Source organism: Antechinus flavipes, chromosome 5 (genome assembly GCF_016432865.1).
Source record: "Antechinus flavipes isolate AdamAnt ecotype Samford, QLD, Australia chromosome 5, AdamAnt_v2, whole genome shotgun sequence".
Lineage (NCBI taxonomy): Eukaryota > Metazoa > Chordata > Mammalia > Dasyuromorphia > Dasyuridae > Antechinus > Antechinus flavipes.
The window spans coordinates 218155858-218177095 of NC_067402.1; positions in this window are offsets into that span (position 1 = coordinate 218155858).

The window sequence follows — 21238 nt, forward strand, 5'->3', positions numbered from 1 at the left end:
CTGACTTGCCACTGAAATGCTGTGAAACTCAGCTTTGAACTTGTACAGAGGTTGAAGGATGTCTACTTTGGTCTCATGTAGCAAACTTTTTTGCAAAACTTAGAAACATGGTCTGGTATCAGTGAGATGCCCCAGCAAGTATAGAATGGCTTCATTCAGGACAAAGAGGAACTGATGTGAACACTCAAATAAACAGAGTGCGACTGAGAAGAGCAGTAGCAGTCAGTCAATAAATATTTATAATAGGCTCTTATGTTCTGAGCACTATGCTAAGTGTTGAAGATATAAAGAAAGGCAAAAGTCCCTGCCTTCAAGGAACTCATAATCTAAAAGGGGAGACAGTAAGCAAACACTATGCACAAACAAACTATATTCAGATAAGTACGAAATGATTAAAAGAGAAAAAGCATTACAATTAAAAGGGCCTTCCTGTAGAAGATGGGAGTTTGTTGGGAATGCAAGGAATCCAGTAGGCAGAGATGAGGAGAGAGAGCATTACAAGCATGGAGAACAGCCAGAGAAAATGCTCAGAGCCAAGAAGTAGAATATCTTGTTTGTTGAATAAGCAGGAGATCAGTGTCACTGTTTGGTAGAGTAAGATATGAGAAGGCTGAGAGGGTAAGAAGGCGTTAGGTTATAAAGGGCTTTGAAAAGCATATAGAAGATTTTATATATGATCCTGGAGGTGACACAAAGCCACTGAAGTTTGTTGAGGGGAGGGAGGGGTTGACATGGTCAGATCTGCCCTTTATGAAAATTATTTTAGTAGCTGAATGAAAGATAGTTTAGAGTGGGAAGAGACAAGGCAGGCACACCTATCTTTAGGATATTGTAATAATCTAGGCATGAACTGATGCCTAAAGTAGTGATCGTGACAGAGGAGAGAAGGAAGTGCATTCAAGAGATATTACAAAGGTAAAATTGACAGAATTTAGTAATATATTGAATAGGAGGCATGTGAGATTGTGAGGGTCAAGGATGACACTTAGGTGGTGAGTCTCAGGGACTGGGGGATCTCTACAGTAATAGGGATGATAGGCAGAGGGGAGAGTTTAGGGGGAAAGACATTTAATTTAATTCTGGACATGTTGAGTTTAATATGTCTACTGAACATCTAAACTGAGCTATGTGAAAAGCAGTTGGAGATTGGAGATTGGAGGTTGGTAGAGAGTTTGGAGAAGCTTATACTGATTTGAAAATCATCAGCATAATATATTAGATTTAACATATATTTCTACCATGTTTAACATATATTGGACTACTTGCTATTTGGAGGAAGGAGGGAAATTGATAAGGTTCTGCAAGGGTTAATGTTGAAGAATTATCCATGCATATGTTTTGAAAAATAAAAATATTTAATAAAGAAAAAAAGAAAATTATCAGCATAGAGATTATCATGAAATCCATGGGAATAAATGAAATCACCAAGTAAAGTAGTATAGAGAGAGAAATGAAGAAGGTCCAGAACAGAACCCCAAAGGATAGCTACTATTAGAGGACATGATGTAGTTGAGGATCCAGCAAAGGAGACAGAACAGGAGTGATCAGCTGAGCAGAATGAGAACCAGCAGAGAATGGTGTCCTGAAAATCTAGAGAGAAGAAAGTATCTAGTAGGAGAAAGTGATCAAAGTTGGCAAAGAAATCAAGGAGAATGAACATAGTAAAAAGGCCTGGCATTGTATGGTCCATTAGATCACAAAGAATTGGATGTAACTAAACACATTAACTTACAAACTCCTTAAAATTAGGGGCTGTTTTTTGTTTCTTTTTGTATCTCCAGTGCTTAGCACAGTGTCTTGCACATAGTAGGTGCTTAGTAAGTACTGATTGATTAATTGGTTCATCTGCTAGGATGGAGAATTAGAGAATTACTGAAACACTGGGAGAAGTGCAAATATCTCAAATTTAAAAGACGTCAAGAGTACTATTCAACAGAACCAGGAGATCATTATATACTTCAACAACAATACTGTATGAGGATGTATTCTGATGGAAGTGGATTTCTTCGACAAAGAGAAGATCTACCTCAGTTTCAATTGATCAATGATGGACAGAAGCAGTTATACCCAAAGAAAGAACACAGGGAAATGAATGTACTGTTTGCATTTTTGTTTTTCTTCCCAGGGTTATTTCTACCTTCTGAATCCATTCTTCCTGTGCAACAAGAGAACTGTTTGTTCTGCACACATATATTGTATCTAGGATATACTGTGACATATTTAACATGTATAGGACTGCTTGCCATCTAGGGGAGGGGGTGAAGGGAGGGAGGGGAAAAGTCGGAACAGAAGCGAGTGCAAGGGATAATGTTGTAAAAAAAATTACCCAGGCATGGGTTCTGTTAATAAAAAGTTATAATTATTTAAAAAAAAAAAAGATAAAAAAGAGTACTGTTCGAAAAACAATAAGTTAGGATGCTTGATTTTGATCCCTGGCAAAATTCTGGAAGAAGTTGTTAAAGAACGGGATGGTAATTATTTAGAAAATGAAATAAGTATTGACTATAAAAAGCAAACATGACAATCAACAGCAATTAATAGAGGGCAGTATTGGTAAAATGATGAGGTTGGAAGTCAGATTGTAAGGGGTTAAGAAGAGATGAGAAGAAAGAGGAAGCACCTATTATAGATTGTCTTTTCAAGGAATTTAGCCAGAAGTGACAGATGAGATGGAAGGACACAATGAAAGGTTTTTGAGGATGAGGAGACATGAATATGTTTATAGGTAGTAGGGAAGGAGCTTGTAGACTAGGAGAAATTGAAATAAGTGCTACTGTGGGAATGACAGAGGAGGCAATCTGTTAGAGAAGACAGGATGAAATGGGATCACTTGTTCAGGTTATTCAGAATTAGCCCTGGTAAGTATTAAAGCCACCCTTTCATGTGAAACAGGTGAAGTAAGACAAAGTGGCAAAAAGCATATAAATCAAATGAGATGAGGAAGGGGGAGAAGGGGGAGATCGTGGCAAATGGCTTCATTATTTTCTATAAATAAGAGGTAAGAGTTTCAATGAGAGGGCAGGAAAAGGAGGGGCATGGAGATTTGAGGAGAGAGGAAAAGGTTTGGAAGAGCTGGTATAGAGAGTGGGATAGTGAATTGATAAGAGAGATGTGGTAGGATTGCCTAGCAGTAGCAAGGACCTCTGTGAGATAATATAAATTTGTAGTAGATACAATCAGAATGGTTGGGTTATTTTCTTCACCTTCATTCAGCAGTATGTGTGTAGGAGTGAAGGCTTTAATGTTGGGAGTGACTGAAGGCAGAAGCTTCGCAAGGCACAATCAGTAATATGATAAGGGAGCTGGAGAATCAAGAGAAAAGGATCATGTAGAGTTAAATTGGTTCACCAAGAGTTCAAGATGGGGAAAGAAGAGAGAGTGGCTATTAGAGGGGTAATGACCTGAGAGAGCATTGAGAGGTTGAGGGATTGAAGATCATGGTGTGGAGTAAATCTGGATTGAATATAGGAAGGAGAGAAAAAGAGAGAGGAGGAAGGGAAGGAGAGAGAGAAAAAGAAGGAGGCAGGGGGAGAGGGAGGGAAGGAAGGGGAAAAGAGAGAGACTGAGAGACAAAGACAGAGACAGAGATACAGAGAAGCAGAGAGAGAGAGAGAGAGAGAAGAAGAAGAAGAAGAAGAAGAAGAAGAAGAAGAAGAAGAAGAAGAAGAAGAAGAAGAAGAGAAGAAGAAAGAGGAGGAGGAGGAGGAGGAGGAGGAGGAGGAGGAGGAGGGAGAAAGAGCGGGAGAGACAGAGAGAGGGAGGGAGAGAGAGAGAAGTTGTATTCAGCAGTGTGTTGAGAAGCCAGTATTGGAAATGGTGGCCAGAGAGGCTGTGTCATCAAGGGGAATCAAGTTTTCATATTACCTAGAAAATGGAAGGAATAACAGAGGAAAATAATTAGGATCAGGGGAAGTTTAATATCTATGGAACATGCATTCCAGAGGATACACTAGATCCTTTTTTTTTTTTTCACAATTTTCTTTTTTTTATTAAAACTTTTTATCTGCAAAACATATGCATAGATAATTTTTCAACATTGGTGCTTGCTTAGCCTTGTGTTTCAGATTTTCCCCTCCTTCCCCCCCCCCAATCCCCTCCCCTAGATGGCAAGCAATCCAATATATGTTAAATCTAATATGTGTAAACATATTTATATAATTATTTTGCTGCATAAGAAACATCAGATCAAAAAGGAAAGAAAATGAGAAAGAAAACAAAATGCAAGCAAACAACAATAAAAAGAGTGAGAAGGCTATGTTGTAATCCACATTCAGTTCCCACAGTTCTGTCTCTGGGTGTAGATGGCTCTTTTCATCACAAGATCATTGGAAATAGCCTCAATTATCAAATTGTTGGAAAGAGTCACATTCATCAAAATTGATTGCAGAGGACACAATTTTCAAGCCTTACATTTCCAGGTGCTTCATCCCAGATCACTAGTCAGTCCATCTTCCCTAGCAATTTATAGAATCCTTCTTTCATTTGAAATCAAAAAGAAAAAAGCAGAAATCAATTGGGCAAGTATTTCTGAGGTGTCTAGTACATTCCAGACACCAAGCTAGGTTCCCCAGGGAAGATGAAAACCTTGGTATGTGTTTGAGAAGCTAAGACTCAAAGACCAATAGCATGTTAGGTCTAGGAAGGACCTTAGAGATCATAAAACTGAACCTCTCCCTATTCCAGGTCCCCTTATTAGAAGTAAAAAAATTTGACCTAACTAGAGGAATTGATTTGTGCAAGGTCAGACATACATGTAAGTGAAATAATAGCAGAAGATGACAGCACATGAGAGATCAGGTCGGATGATGCTACATGATTAATTGCTGGGGAATTTGATACAATAGATCCTGAGTGGATATTGTTTGTTACTTTGGGGTGGGAGAGTTGAGAGGGATAATTAAATGGTGCAAGATGGGTAATAGAGTTTTAATGGTGACCTGCAGTGATTTAGAATCACTGGCAAAGCCAAAGAAAGCATTGTAGGTTCTCAGCACACAAATCAAATGGCATCTAGTTGACATTAGTGCTTGCTAGTCTCCACCAAATCCCAAAAAGTTAATGGACACAGAGTATGTAAGACACAATATAGATGTAAAACTAATCAACCAAAGTGGGCTCTTGGTTGGACTATTGGTTGGGCTAGATATTGTTGAAGACTCTACAGCACTCAACTTAGCACCACAGTATTCTTTCCTGAGAGTCACACATATAATAGATTTAAAGACTGACATTACAAGAGAATCTCTTGAAAGATGTGACTGTAGACAAATGTGTCCTACTTGTGAAGACAAAATACCAGAGAACAGAGGTCACAGAAGTTTCATGCATAATTATTCCTAGCACAGTACAAGAAAATTCTTTTCTGTTACAAACATGGCTTGGATGGGAATTTGAATAATGAATGCAGCTGAAACAGAAATGAAGAAATAGTGTGTGAAAGGAAAATTCCCAAAAATCTTCACGAGGAAACAAAGATGGGACCAAAGATTGTGATGGTCTAGGATTCTGAAAATAATAAAAAATAATCTCATCAGTTACAGTGGAATCATTTCTTATGAGATTATTACCATCAAGATATAGAGAAGAATTATTGTGTTACAAAGAGACACTAGATGGCCATAAACATGTCAAATACACTTGAGTACACATTTATCACCTATTTGGGAGAAAGCTAATTCCCAAGGAAACAGTTTTGAGAAACAAATGATGGTATAAGACTCAAATTTGTTATCAAGAAGTGAGGCAAGTACAGTGGGGACTGGCCAGTGGAGAGCCCAATCTAGGAGTGTTCACAGAATCCTTTGACTCATACAACATCCTCCTTCTCAAGTGGATTTTGGGGAGTATCTTAGAACTTTTTATCCAATTACTTTGGGATGGTATTTTTAACTGATTGTTGAATTAGGACTGGATATAAATTTGTAACAGGGGCTGGGGATCATGAATGGCATGCTTAGCTTCTGAAACCTCCACAAGGAAGAGCTTGGGCAGGCTGCTTCTGGAAAAGCATGATGATACATAATGAAAGGGTGTAGCCTTCTGATGTGGACTATGAGTAGACATTCCATAAGTGGCAGCGGTCAGTTAACCATGTGGTGAAGAGAATGAACCATTGGATGATAGAGAGTTAGGACTGGAGTGCATTCAAGGGGAACTAACAAGCCCAAGCAGACTCTTGGTTGGACTGTTTCCTGCCTGGCTGATGTTTGAGTAAGAGAATGAGCTATTGTAAGATTCTGGGTGGGGAAAGTGATTTAGATTTTCTCTCATCTGGAGATGGCATCAAAGCTAAGAGTATAGAGCCTTGCTGCTGCTTTTATCTCTAATGTGTTTCTCCTTTCATGTTTTTAGGTGAAGGGATATTGGAAAAGTCTATGATCTTGTGAGCTTCAAAGGGTCAAGAAAGCAGAAAACCAAAAGTTTAGGAGATAGAATCCACACTAAGACTTGCCAGAGGCCAGCTGGTGAGGAACGAAGTCTGGAATGACCTGTTTGACCCAGAGTAGATCAAAGGCAGCCAAGAGGGAGATGCAGTGATTCATCTTTCTGCTACACCCCGTGGACGCCTCTGCTTCCTCTTTTCTCACTGGATTCTCAAACCTCTGCAATCTGGCTTCTGCCCTCATCATCTCTCCAAAGGCACCAATGACATCTTAATTGTCAAACCTAATGATTTTTCTCAATCTTTATTTTTCTTGACCTCCCTGCAGCCTTTAACGCTATAGTTCACCTCCTCCTGGATTTTCATGACTGTTTTCTTCTTATCTTCCTCCTACCTGTCTGATTTATCAGTCTCCTTCACTGAATATTAATCTAGGTCATGCCCACTAATCTCAGGTTTCTTTCAAGGCTCTGTTTAGGGCCCTCTTTTCTCTCTTAATTTTGGGGAATCTCATTAGATCCCACAGATTCAGTTATCTTCCCTATGCAATTGTTTCCTGAATTTATATATCCAACCCTACTTTCTTTCCTCATTTTCAGGCCTGCATCATTAGCTGTCTTTTGGATCATGTCAAACTAGATGTCCCATAAACATCTCAAACTCAACCTGTTCCAAACAGAACTCATAATCTTTTTATTTTTACCAAATCTTCCTCTCTTCTGAACTTCTCTATTACTAATTAAGGGAACTATCATCCTCCAATCACCTAGATTTGAAATATTGGTGTTATTTTTAACATTACATCTATGTATAAAACAATCAATAAGCATTTATTATAGGTGTACTTTGTGCCAGGCCTTATGCTAAATCACCGGAAATACAAAAGACAGTTCCCATTTTAGAGATACAGAAGTTGAGACTTGAGGGTCACATAGCTAATATCTAATCTCAGATTTAAACTCAGGTCTTACTGATTCCAGGCCTAGTGCTCCATCTATTGTACCCACTAACTGCCTCTATTTCCTTACCTTAGATGAATAAGTATTATAGTTGGAATGCACTAGATTTCAATCTTGTGAAATCTCCATTATCTAGGAACTAAAGTCACTAAGAATGATCTGCTTTATTCAGCATAACAGTGAATCAAGGCATCAGCCACAGTATCGTTTTCTGCGAAGGAGTAACTTTGGTTACCTACTGTATACATTTGGAAATGAACTTGATTGTATGAGTGTTTTGTAGCAGTCACTTTAATTCTGAGCCCCTCTTCCCAGAGATCAAGGTGGTATAGGAAGGAGGACTACCCCTATCGCCCTCATTTTGGGAGAATGGGAGAGGGAAATGTTTGTGCTTCTGTTATTGCTGTATCTTTTCATTAAACATTCTCTTGTAAAAGTGAATTGCTAATCAGTTAAATCAAGGGTCAGCAAATTAAGGTCCATGGTCCAATCCAATCTGCCAGCTATTTTTGTATAGTGACAAGGTAAGAATGATTTTTATATTCTTAAAGCTTTATTGTGTTTTAAAATATTAAAAAAAATTCTTAGCTTACAAAGGACCAGTCCTCAGGTCATAATTTGCCAAACCCTCACTTAAATGATATTGGGATACTAATTATTAGGTTAATCTATGATGTAAACAAGATACTAGCTACAAGGGGCAATTGATACTAAGGAGAATACATTGGAATAGGAATAATAGAACTAGAGAAAATTCCATAACTTTTTAAGTTTATCAATATGAATCTGAAAAAAGATTCATCTGGGGATCTGACTCACCATTCTGAGGGAAAATTAGAATTAAGGAACCACATATACTCTATAGTTTATATAGACTACACAAGAAGACAGTTTCCTTGAAACTTAAAAAACAACTTTGATATTCAGAGAATATTGGAGATGATAACCAAATAGAAAAGTTTAAATGTGAGTTAATTCAGGACGAAATTAGAAAGTGAGGTAATTAAAGATGTGTTTGCAAGAAATTAAGATGTTCATATTTTAGATACATACAGGGACAGCTAGAGCCTGAAACAATTCATAAACTTGATACAAAAAAACCATGAAAAGATGTTGCAAAGAAAACTGTTATATTCAAAGAGAAGTTCAAGAATGTTGAAGTACAGCTTGCTTCCCAGTTAGCCCAGAGAGTTCCTGACCAAGATACTTCAGGTTAAGGAGACACTGCATCTAGAAACAACTCAGTCATTTTGCCTAGAATTGAGGAAGACCTCAGTTGAGATGAAGAAGGAAGGGAAATTGAACCTAAAGTTAGTGCTTCTCTTAACAAGGACCTCAGCTAGAGGAAAGACCCTAGAGCAGAGAGATGAGCCATTGAGTTTAGAAACAGTAATAAAGCATCTATATATAATCAAACAAGATAGATAAAGATGTAGAAAGGTCATGAAAGATTTATAACCAAGAAGTCTATAAATTATGATATTACAGAAGGTTTACTCATTAATCTAGAAGGAATTTTGAATTATGTATAATGTTGCTTTGTACTTTTAAATATATATGTGCAGTATTATCCATTTATTTTGATTATATTTAACTATTCATTGTTACCCTTGTTAGTATTACACTCTTTTTTCCCTCTTACTTGAAGCAGCCTATCAAGTGTTGCTATACATTATGATATATGTATTTTACATAATGTTAATGTAGATTTTTCACACCCCAAATAATTTTCAGGGCCTAAAATTTTTTTTGGTCTCCAGGAAAAAGGTTAAACAAGCTTTAACAGACTCTTAATAGAATCTTTTTTTTAAAGTTAAAATTAAAAATAACCTTTTTATTAAAAGTTTTCTTTTTTTTTTTAAATAACTTTTTATTGACAGAACCTATGCCAGGGTAATTTTTTACAACATTATCCCTTGCACTCACTTCTGTTCTGGATTTTTCCCCTCCCTCCCTCCACCCCCTCCCCCAGATAGCAACATGTAAAAGACATGTTAAATCGGTTTACAATATATCCTCGATACAATATGTGTGTGCAGAACTGAACAGTTCTCTTGTTGCACAGGGAAAATTGGATTCAGAAAGTAAAAATAACCCCGGGAAGAAAACAAAAATGCAAGCAGTTTATATTCATTTCCCAGCGTTCTTTCTTTGGGTGTAGCTGCTTCTGTCCATCCTTGATCAATTGAAACTGAATTAGCACTCTTTATAGAAGAGATCCACCTCCATCAGAATACATCCTCAAACAGTATCATTGTTGAGGTATATAATGATCTCCTGGTTCTGCTCATTTCACTTAGCATCAGTTCATGTAAGTCTCGCCAATCCTCTCTGTATTCATCCTGCTGGTCATTTCTTACAGAACAATAATATTCCATAACGTTCATATACCACAATTTACTCAATCATTCTCCAATTGATGGGCATCCATTCATTTTCCAGCTTCTAGACACTACAAACAGGGCTGCCACAAACATTTTGGCACATACAGGTCCCTTTCCCTTCGTTAGTATCTCTTTGGGGTATAAGCCCAGTAGAAACACTGCTGGATCAAAGGATATGCACAGTTTGACAACTTTTTCCAAATTGCTCTCCAGAATGGCTGGATGTGTTCACAATTTCACCAACAATGTATCAGTGTCCCTGTTTTCCCACATCCCCTCCAACATTCCACATTATCTTTCCCTGTCACTCTAGCCAATCTGACAGGTGTGTAGTGGTATCTGAGAGTTGTCTTAATTTGCATTTCTCTGATTAATAATGATTTGGAGCATATTTTCATATATCTATAAATAGTTTTAATTTCTTTGTCTGAGAATTGTCTGTTCATATCCTTTGACCATTTATCAATTTGAGAATGGCTTGATTTCTTATAAATTAGAGTCAATTCTCTATATATTTTGGAAATGAGGCCTTTATCAGACCTTTGACTGTAAAAATATTTTCCCAGTTTTCTTAATAGAATCTTTAAGAGAAAATAGAAATTTGGGGGACTACCATTTTGACTTCTTATGGAGAGACTAGTATCTGTCATGGTAGAAGAGAAACGTTCTTTTTTTAATTTTTTAATTTTAATTTTATTTTATTATTATTTTTTAATAACCTTTTATTTACAGGTTATATGTATGAGTAACTTTACAGCGTTGACGATTGCCAAACCTCTTGTTCCAATTTTTCCCCTCCTTCCCATCCATCCCCTCTCCGAGATGGCAGGATGACCAGTAGATGTTAAATATATTAAAGTATAAGTTAGATACACAATAAGTATACATTACCAAACCATGATTTTGCTGTACAAAAAAATCACACTTTGAAATAGCGTACAATTAGCCTGTGAAGGAAATCAAAAATGCAGGCGGGCAAAAATATAGGGATTGGGAATTCAATGTAATGGTTCTTAGTCATCTCCCAGAGTTTGCTGGGCATAGCTAGTTCAGTTCATTACTGCTCCATTGGAACTGATTTGGTTCATCTCATTGCTGAGAATGGCCAGGTTGGTCCATCAGAATTGGTCATCATATAGTATTGTTGTTGAAGTATATAATGATCTCCTGGCCCTGCTCATGAGAAACTTTCTTTACAAGAGAAAGAAGATGAAGAGATCTTTTCTGAGAAAACAGTTTTAATTCTCATCTAGGGAAACAAGAGACAGGGTGGCCGCAGCCAAAATGTCAGAATAAAAGGAGACAATGTAGCCAAATTCTTGTCTACAACTCCTCCAAATGTATTTATAAAATGCACCAGATTCAATCCTGATAGAAAAATCTTGAAAAAGTCACAATGAGTCTTCTGTCCAGCCTAGGTTGGCAAAGGAAAACAGAAATGTCTGCAAATATTGGAGATAGAGTTGGGGCAGAAGCACCAGGCAGCAGACCACTCTAACGCTCAGGGAGAGGCTGTAAACACCAGCATGAAAAAAAGTCTTAGACTCCTATTGGGGTCTCAGATCCATATCAGTGCAACATAATGGGCACAGGTGCCAAATGACAGCTTTGTTGCAAACTACCCAATTCAAGGTAACAAATCCAGGATGAGGTAAGAAGAGACTATGTTGCCTTTTCCAGGCAAGGAGGTCTTGGGAAGCATACCAAGAAAATAAGAAATTCCACAGAAACAGAAACAGTCTTATTTCCAGAATTTAGAATTCTGGAGTAGTAATATGGAGGAATAATGAATACAGAAAACTCAGATCAAAGGGGAATTTACAATTCTATCACAGAGCTTTCTAGCCAGTTGTTAGGAGTAGGCCACTCTCAAATAGACTTAAACCCAGATCAAGAACTTGCAGAGGTCAAGTAGAAAAGGCAGCAATTATGCTTTGACTTGGATCAGACCACTTGCAGAACACTGAAAATTTGCAGTTCTCTAGATGAGGAGATTCTGTAATAACACAGTACTCAATATCTCAAGGAATAGTTCATGGTTTTCTTCCAGAGAAACCAGCCCTAACACCAAGTCCAAAGTCAGAAAATAGTCTCAATGGATAATGGATAAACAAAAAAGAATATCACCACAATGAGCTATTATGGTGATAGAGATGCTAGAGACAAACAACTCCAAAACCTCTTACAAGCATTCCATCAGAACATCAGCCTGGACATAACCTGTGTTTCTAGAAGAGATGATAAAATAATTTTTTAAAAGTTTTTTTTTATATAAATGAAAGCACTTAGGAAAAAACTGAGGAAAAGAAATGAAAGGTAGAAGAAACTATTAGAAATGGAATTAACAGGTTGGCACAAGAGGTATAAACTCTTTGAAAATTCAAAAGGACAAATAGAAGTACATGACTTCACGAGGCAATAAGAAATATTAAAACAAAGTCAAAAAGCTGGGAAAAATGAAAGCAAATGTAAAATATTTCATATTAGCAAATATAATAAGCCATTGACCTGGAAAACAGATAAAGGAGGAAAAAAATTAAGAATCAATGAACTATCTGACCTTAAAAATAAAGTCTAGACAACCTACTTTAGGAAATCTTGAAAGAAAACTGGCCAGATATCTAGAAATCAGAGGCAAAGTAAAAAACAGAATCTAGTTGTTACTTCCTGAAAAAATTCTCAAAATGAAAACTATTATGAATATCTCACTTGAAGTTTAGCGCTTCCAGATCAAAGAAAAAAAAATGTTACATGCAAACAGAAATAATTCAAGTATTGAGGAGCCATAGTCAGTATTACATATGATTTAGCAACCATGGCTACAAGGCAGTAGAGAATTGAAATACAATAGTCCAGAAGGCAAATGATATAAGTTTGGAGCTAAGAATAACTTAGGCAGCAAAATTAAGTATAAAAACTTCAGGGGAAACAATGTATTTTTAATGAAACTGAGAACTTCCAAGCATTCCTGATGAAAAGATTAGAGATACAGAAAAACACTGAAGTCCAAATAAGGAGTGAAGAGAAGAGAAGCATGAAGAGGTAAACATGAATGAACAATGATAAATGATATTATGATAAAGAATAAACTGTTTACATTCAAATATAGAGAGATAATAAATGTATCTCCTCTGAACCCTATCACCATCATCATCTTTTTTAGGGGGAGGTAAATTACAACAAGACATGGGAGTGATTATGTTAAAGAAAGGGGAAGAGGAATATACTAGGAGAGGAAGGAAAGGAAGGTTAGGGAAAAGTATCATATAATGAGGGTGAAGAAGTAGACACTATACAAACAAGGAGGAGAGAGTGGGGAAGAGACTGACAATTCCACTTTACTCTCATCTAAACTGGTCAAAAGAGACAAGAATACACATACACAGAGTTGAATACAGAAATATTTATCACAATAGAAAAACAGGAGTGAAAGGAGAGACAGGAAATTAAGGGAGAGGTTATTCCTATGCAAAATAAATTCTAAGGATGTATAAAAATATTTAAAGCTCTTTTTGAAGTGGCAAAAAATGGAAATCTGGTGGGGTGCCATAAATTGGGGAATAGATGAAGATATTATGGTATATAAAAAATTTGATGTAATACTATTGCATTTAATTTTTATCATTATAATAACCAACCAGAATTCCAGAGTATTAAAATATGCTTCCCACTGCTTGACAGAAAAGTGAAAGACTCAGAACATAGAATAAAACAATTTTTTTTGGACATGGACAATGTAGAAATTGTTTTGGTTGACTATACATGTTTGTAGTGGATTTTGTTTTTATTGTGTTCTCATTTGGAATTGGAGATGGGGTGGGAGGTTAAGAAAAAAGTGGATCTTAGCTGATTAAAACAAAAATTTTTTAAAGAAGCGACAATATGATCTAGTGTATAGAAAGCTGACCTTAGAGACAGCAAGAACTGAGATCAAGTCTCACCACCTTTCTGTGTCCAAGAAATAATAATATACATTGCAGGAAAGTTCTAGAACTGCACTGAAAGAGGATATTTCTCACTGAGAACTTGTGTCATTGAAACCCCTGGTTCTGTTCTTCTCCTTGGAAAGAAACATTATAGAGAGGGTTGAAACATTTTAACTATCATCATGAGAAAATTGGATGGTAGGGCTGTGTTTCCAGAATTAAGAAGTCAGCAGTTATTGTCATATTAAAAATGACTTTGGCTGTAATCATGTCTGATGTATTGTAAATAATTATATTTTTCTTTATTTTTTGCTTCCTTGCTAATAAATAATGTAGCCAGGAACTTTAATGTCTATTTAGAATTAGGAGATTAGAGGGTTTGATTGGAGATGGGTGGGGGAGGGAAAAGAAGAAAGAGAAAGAGAAAAGAAAAAGAGGGAGGGAGAAGAGGAGAAATGCTTATGGGAAAAGAGGATTTTTGAGTTTATTATATGTTATATTTAATAAAATGGGTGCCTAAACTTCACATATATATGCTAATCTTTTAGTAATTAATGGAGTATCATAAAATATTCCTTGATTACCTTAGAACCTGGGATGAGAGATGAGAGCATGAACAAAGAAATGAGAAAATAGCAGATAGAGGATGTGATAATCCCATTAAGGGTATTGTGTGTTGAGTGTGTTGAGGCAGGAATGTTGACACAAAAATTTATTTATATATATGTTTTTATTCTCTCAACTAGATTGTAGGCTTCTTAATGGTAAGGACTATATTTTATTTATCTTTCTATATCCTCAGCCTTTCTTCTACAATGTCTTTCCCATGTAGGATCTTAACAACTGATTGTTGAATGAATGAATTAATAAATATTTCAAGCAAGAAGTTCGAGCCTTCATTTTCCTTATAGTTGCATTATTTCAATAGTTCTTAGATCCTTCCTAGATCCTGCTCATCTGTCCCTAGCTATGATTTCTATACCTCCTGAAAGAAATATGGAACTGGGATAAATCACACTGTACCCTAGCCCCAAGTCTGAGATAATTACAACAAAAAGATCCCAATGGACATCAAAGGCAAACTCAAAGGGGAAAATAACTTCATCTCTTATATTCTGTGATTATATGTTTCTAGGTCAATGTAGTCTGAAAAGCAAAGAAAAGTTTTACTCTCATTTCTTGGGAATAATTGGGGAACCTGGGAGAGAGGGAAATAACTCTGAGATTACCTTTCACCTAGTTGCACCTAGTTGTTTCCCCATTAGCTGTTTCCCTTTAGAAGGTGAGTTCCTCTTTGCCCAAAGGTCTATCAAACTGTGTACATCCTTTGATCCAGCAGTGTCTCTATTGGGCCTGAATCCCAAAGAGATCTTAAAAGAGGAAAAAGGACCTACATGTGCAAAAATGTTTGTGGCAGCCCTTTTTGTAGTGGCTAGAAACTGGAAACTGAATGGATGCCCATCAGTTGGGGAATGGATGAATTAGTTATGGTATATAAATGTAATGGAATATTATTGTCCTATAAGAAATGACGAGCAGGCCGGTTTCAGAAAAGACTTACATGAATTAATGCTAAGTTAAGTGAACAGAACCGAGAGAATATTGAACACAACAACAAGAATATTATGTAATGATCAACTGTGATGGGCTTGGCTCTTTTCAACAATGAGGTAATTCAAGGCAGTTCTAATAAGTGTGATGGGAAGAGCCATCCTAAATCAGAGAGAGAACTATGGAGACTAAATATGGATGAAATTATAGTATTTTCACTTTATTTTATTGTTATTGTTTGTGTGCTTCCCCCTCCCCTTTCACCTTTTGATCTGATATTTTTTGTGCAGCATGACAAATATGGAAATATGTTTATAAGAATTGCCCTTTTTTTTTCCCCTGAGGCAGTTGAAGTTAAGTGACTTGCACAGAGTCACACAACTATGAAGTATTAAGCGTCTGAGATCATATTTGAACTCAGGTCCTCCTGACTTCAGGGCTGGTGCTCTATCCACTGTGCCACCCAGCTGCCCCTTGTACTTTTTTTTAAACATATATTGTTTAACATATAATTGCTTGCTGTCTAAAACTTTGGAACACAAGGTTTTGCCAAAGTGAATGTTGAAAACTATCTTTGCATATATTTGATAAAATAAAAAGCTATTAAAAATGATAAAATAAAATAAAATAAATTTTCCAGAAAAAAAGATGAATTCCTTGAAATCAGAGACTACATGTTTGCCTTTCCTTGTTTCCCCAGAGTTTAACATAGGGCACTTAACAAATTTCTTGAACTATGGCCCAGTAACTAGCAGTTCTAAGAGTTCTAGGGAACAGCTAAGAGGCCGCTAAGTGATACAGTACATAGAGAACTAACTTGGAGTCAGGATGACTAAGTTAAAATCTTCCTCAGACATTTCCTAGCTGGATGACTTTGGGCCAATTACTTATCTTCCTCAATTTCCTTATCTATAAAAACGAGGATAATAATAGCATCCCTCTTCCAGGGTTGATGTGAGATAAAATAATCAATGTAAAACATTTTGCAAACCTTAAAGAGTTATATAAACACTAACTGTTTTTATTGCATTTCCTTTTTTACTTCATTCCTTTCTTCCTCTACCTCCACCCACCTGACACATCATTTCCAGACTTAATGCAACGTCGTGTCTGTGGTTTTGGTGGTGTGGGTGCTCCCTCCGCTGGGCAGATCACAATCCTTCTACAATCTAACAAGAGGATTTGAAGATTGTTGTGGTTGGAGAATTCATGACCCTGTGACTAAAATGATAATGAGACTCTATGAACTTAGAGAGTTGAATAAGAGATATGCAACATGTCTAGACTCACTCACAAATCCTTTTTACTTCAGTAGAATCTGCCAGAGCTTGTCACTACTTTTATAGTCTTTTGTGATTTAAGGGCCCTTCCCATACCACAATGAGGCATCAGAAATGGACTCTGGGGTAGGCAGTACTAGCAAGCCTCTTCAATACTCTGCTGGACCTGTGATAACAAAAATACAGCTATTATCAATATACATTGAAATTCATCTATATCTTCTCAAATTTGATCTACCTAATGCCCAGATCTATCTCTCCCACATTTGGTAGATATGAATACAATACTCATTTAGTGGATCTGTTATCCCATAATCTCAATACATGATGTGTCCATTACTTTTTTGGAATAACATATATTATAACTATTTTATGTTTTTGTTTTATTATTTCCTCCTCTATATGGGATAATAATAGAACCTACTTCTCAGATAGAATGTTGTGAGGATATGGAATGAAAATTTTCAAGTTCTTGTAAACAATAAATTTCAATTTAAATGTTAGCTATTATTATTAGGAGTATTAGTATGCTGTTAGTAAATAGTAAATAGGCTAAAATTTTTCTGATTATACTTTTCGTTGATTGCACATTATCTGCCATTTTTTGAATACCAACTATTATTGGTAAGATATTACAGTCTCCTTAAACCCAATTAGAATTTTTCTATTGCCTTTTGGGTGATGGGCAGTTTTGTTTTGCCTGAGATTGTGGTATTCCATGTTTCACCCAAAGACCCCTATATAGCAACACTAGAATACTGCTACTAAAAATATGGGGTTTTGTGAGAGGGAGCAGCTTTGTATCATTGAAAACAAATTACGATCTCATAAGCACAATCAAGTTCATTTACCTCCTTTTTTTTTTTTTTGGCAATATATGAGCAAGAGTATTTAATCTTTTTTTTTTTTAATAATAGCTTTTTATTTTCAAAATACATGCAAAGATAGTTTTCAACATTCACCCTTGCAAAACCTTGTATTCCAAATTTTTTCTCCCTCCTTTCCTCCTACCCCCTCCCTTAGACAGTAAGCAATCCAATATATGTTAAACATGCTCAATTCTTCTATAGATATTTCCACCTTTATCATGTTGCACAAGAAAAATCAAATCAAAAAGGAAAAAATAAGAACAAAAACAAAAAGCAAACAAACAACAACTAAAAGGACGAAAATACTATGTCAGTCTCCACAGTCTTCTCTCTGGAAGCAGATGGCTCTCTCCATCACAAGTCTATTAGAATTGCCCTGAGATGAGCAGTGGTCCTGAAGTCAGGAGGACTTGAGTTCAAATATTGCCTCAGACACTTAACATTTCCCAGCTGTGTAACTCTGGGCTGAAAAGAGCCACATCCATCAGAATTGATCATCACATAATCTTCTTGTTGCTGTGTATAATGTTCTCTTGGTTCTACTCACTTCATTTAGCACCAGCTCATGTAAGTCTCTCCAGGCTTCTCTGAAATCATCCTGCTGATCATTTCTTATAGAATAATAATATTCTATAACATTCATATACTAAAACTTATTCAGCCATTCCCCAACTGATAGACACCCATTCATTCCAGTTCCTTGCCACTACAAAAAGGGCTGCTACAAACATTTCTGCACATGTGGGTCCTTTTCCCACTATAAAAATGGTGATCTCTTTAGGATACCCCTTTGGGAATAATTCCCAATTGCTCTCCAAAATGGTTGGATCATTTCACAATTCCACCAACAATGTAGTAGTGTCCCAGTTTCCCCACTCCCCTCCAACATTTATCATTATCTTTTCCTGTCATTTTAGCCAATCTGAGAGGTGTGTAGAAGTTCATTTACTTCTTAATTGGTTCTGGGTCCAGCTCATTATTTTTCTGCAGTATATGTTCAATATACATTTAGTAATGAGTTAACTCATTAAGCTACATGTATAACTGCATATCATAGTCTGGACAGCAAGTCTTCTTCATCCATAAAATTTTGCTGTATGCATTGTAATCCATTGTTTGTGGAGAGAATAACTATGGATCTCATTGAAGAGGGTCTGTAGTGTTCTGTTCTGAAATTCACTGAAATCAGCACAATATTATCTTAAAATAGTATTTGGAGACTTTCACCAGTCTTTGGAAATTTCCTTTCCATTTGAACAATGCTTAGGACATTTTATTTTTTTTTATTATTATAACTTTTTATTGACAGAGCCCATGCCTGGGTAATTTTTTTTTACAACATTATCCCTTGCACTCACTTCTGTTCCAACTTTTCCCCTCCCTCCCTTCACCCCCTCCCCCAGATGACAAGCAGTCCTATACAAGTTAAATAGGTTACAGTATATCCTAGATACAATATATGTTTGCAGAACCAAACAGTTCTCTTGTTGCACAGGAAGAATTGGATTCAGAAGGTATAAATAACCCGGGAAGAAAAACAAAAATGCAAGCAGTTTACACTCATTTCCCAGTGTTCTTTCTTTGGGTGTAGCTGCTTCTGTCCATCATTGATCAATTGGAATTGAATTAGATCTCTTTATCGAAGAGATCTACTTCCATTAGAATACATTCTCATACAGTATTGTTGTTGAAGTATATAATGATCTTCTGGTTTTGCTCATTTCACTTAGCATCATTTCATCTAAGTCTCTCCAAGCTCTCTGTATTCATCCTGCTGGTCATTTCTTATAGAACAATAATATTCTATAACATTCATATACCATTCTCCAATTGATGGGCATCCATTCATTTTCTAGTTTCTAGCCACTACAAACAGGGCTGCCACAAACATTTTGGCACATACAGGTCCCTTTCCCTTCCTTAGTCTCTTTGGGATATAAGCCCAGTAGAAACACTGCTGGATCAAAGGGTATGCACAGTTTGATAACTTTTTGAGCATAGTTCCAAATTGCTCTCCAGCATGGCTGGATGTATTCACAGTCCCACCAACAATGTATCAGTGTCAGGACATTTTTTTATGACAGTAATAAACACTTTTGATTAACATACATTTCCTTGTTTTATGCCTTTCTTAATATTAATAATTGAATAAAGTTATTTCTATTATTTCATCCATCATTATATGATCCAAAGATATAGAATATAAATGATACACTTGTTGGAGTTGAATCTTTAAGGTTAAGTTTTGATTTTCTGATTTAAAGATAATGGGACGTCATACCATTTTTACCTTTCAATCAGTTGTGTGACTTTAAAGATATGGCTTCTTAGAAAATGATTGACTAAATCTTTTCTATCCCCATATTTTTAGCAAGGATACACTTCGATATTAGTATAGACAATTCTCATAATTATAGGGATGTGAAAATAAGTGTGTTGTTATTGTTCAGTCATGCCCAACTCTTCATGACTCCACTTGGTATTTTCTTGGCAAAGACACCGGAATGTTTTGCCATTTCCTTCTCCAGCTCTTTTACATTTGAGGAAATTGAAGCAAACAGGATTAAGTGATTTGCCCAGGGTGGCACAGGTACTAAGCATCTGAGGCTGGATTTGAACTCAGATCTTCCTGACTCCAGGTCCAGCACTGTCTTATATTGTAATCTGTCTTCTTAATAACTTCTTCTTCTTCTTAATAACTTCTTTGCATTTTTTCTATTCTTTTCATATCTTTTCTTCTTTGAGATATCCTGAAAATTGATCCCTAAAGTCCCTTCACAATTATTACTATTTATTGCCTGGCACTGTGCTAAATGCTAGGGATATAAAGAAGTCATCAGGACAGCCCCTGCCCTTAAGGGATTTACATTCTAATAGAAGGGAAATAATATATAAAGAAGTATTAGAAAAGGAGATTCTAGATGCAGCAACATGGTTTGGAAATGTCTGGGAAATGAGATGAAGATCTGTTGGTAAGCAAAAACCTACTTATCATAGCCCAGGGTAGTCCCAAAGGCAGAGATCAAGTTTCAGATAGGGAGGAGGTAGGAGCAAAGCCATATGCTGACTTGGTTTGAAGATATTATTAGGTTCTTTGAACAATTTCTCTATTTCTCCCCTCCTCTGCAACAGATTTCAGTATATAAGCTGCAAATATCCTCCGGTGGTCAGTTTTTATGCTTATCATGAATACTTCTAATGGAAATGATCGAGTATTTCATTAAATGATGTTTCTTGTTGCTTTTGAGCATATGATAAAACCAACTCTGCCAACTCCGTTATTCATTTTTCCAAGAAGAATCCATGAGCCATCCTTCCATTTTTCTGCAACTTCCATATGTCTTCTTTTCTCATTTATAGTGAGAAAGTCAATATTTATATGATTCAGTTCCTCTAGTAGTATATCAACTTATTACACCATTGGACAAAAATATTGTTTTAACAATAAAATAATAATAGTGAGCATTTATGTAGCATTCTGTAGTTTACAAAGAACTTTTGATTATTTTTTATTTTTTAAAAAAGTTTTATCAATGTATATACACCCCATCTCTTTCCTGTAATAGAACCATCTCTGGTAATAAAGAAAAACAGTTAAACCAAACTGACTAACATGAGAAATTCATCTTAAAAAAAGGCAAGACTGGCCACTTTATTTCTGGAAGACAAATGAAATATGCTGCTCTCTTGGTAGAAAATTGAAGTACTCCAATTGTAGGATGGCAAATATACCATTACATGGGATTGTTGTATCTGTCAGCTTTGTGTAAAGAACATATCTTGTACCAACTGTGATATTGTAAGGAAAAATCACCCATAAAATTGAAATGAGAATAGTCGTGTTTGATTTATTTTTTAAAAATTGTATTTTCATTTATTTTCTCACT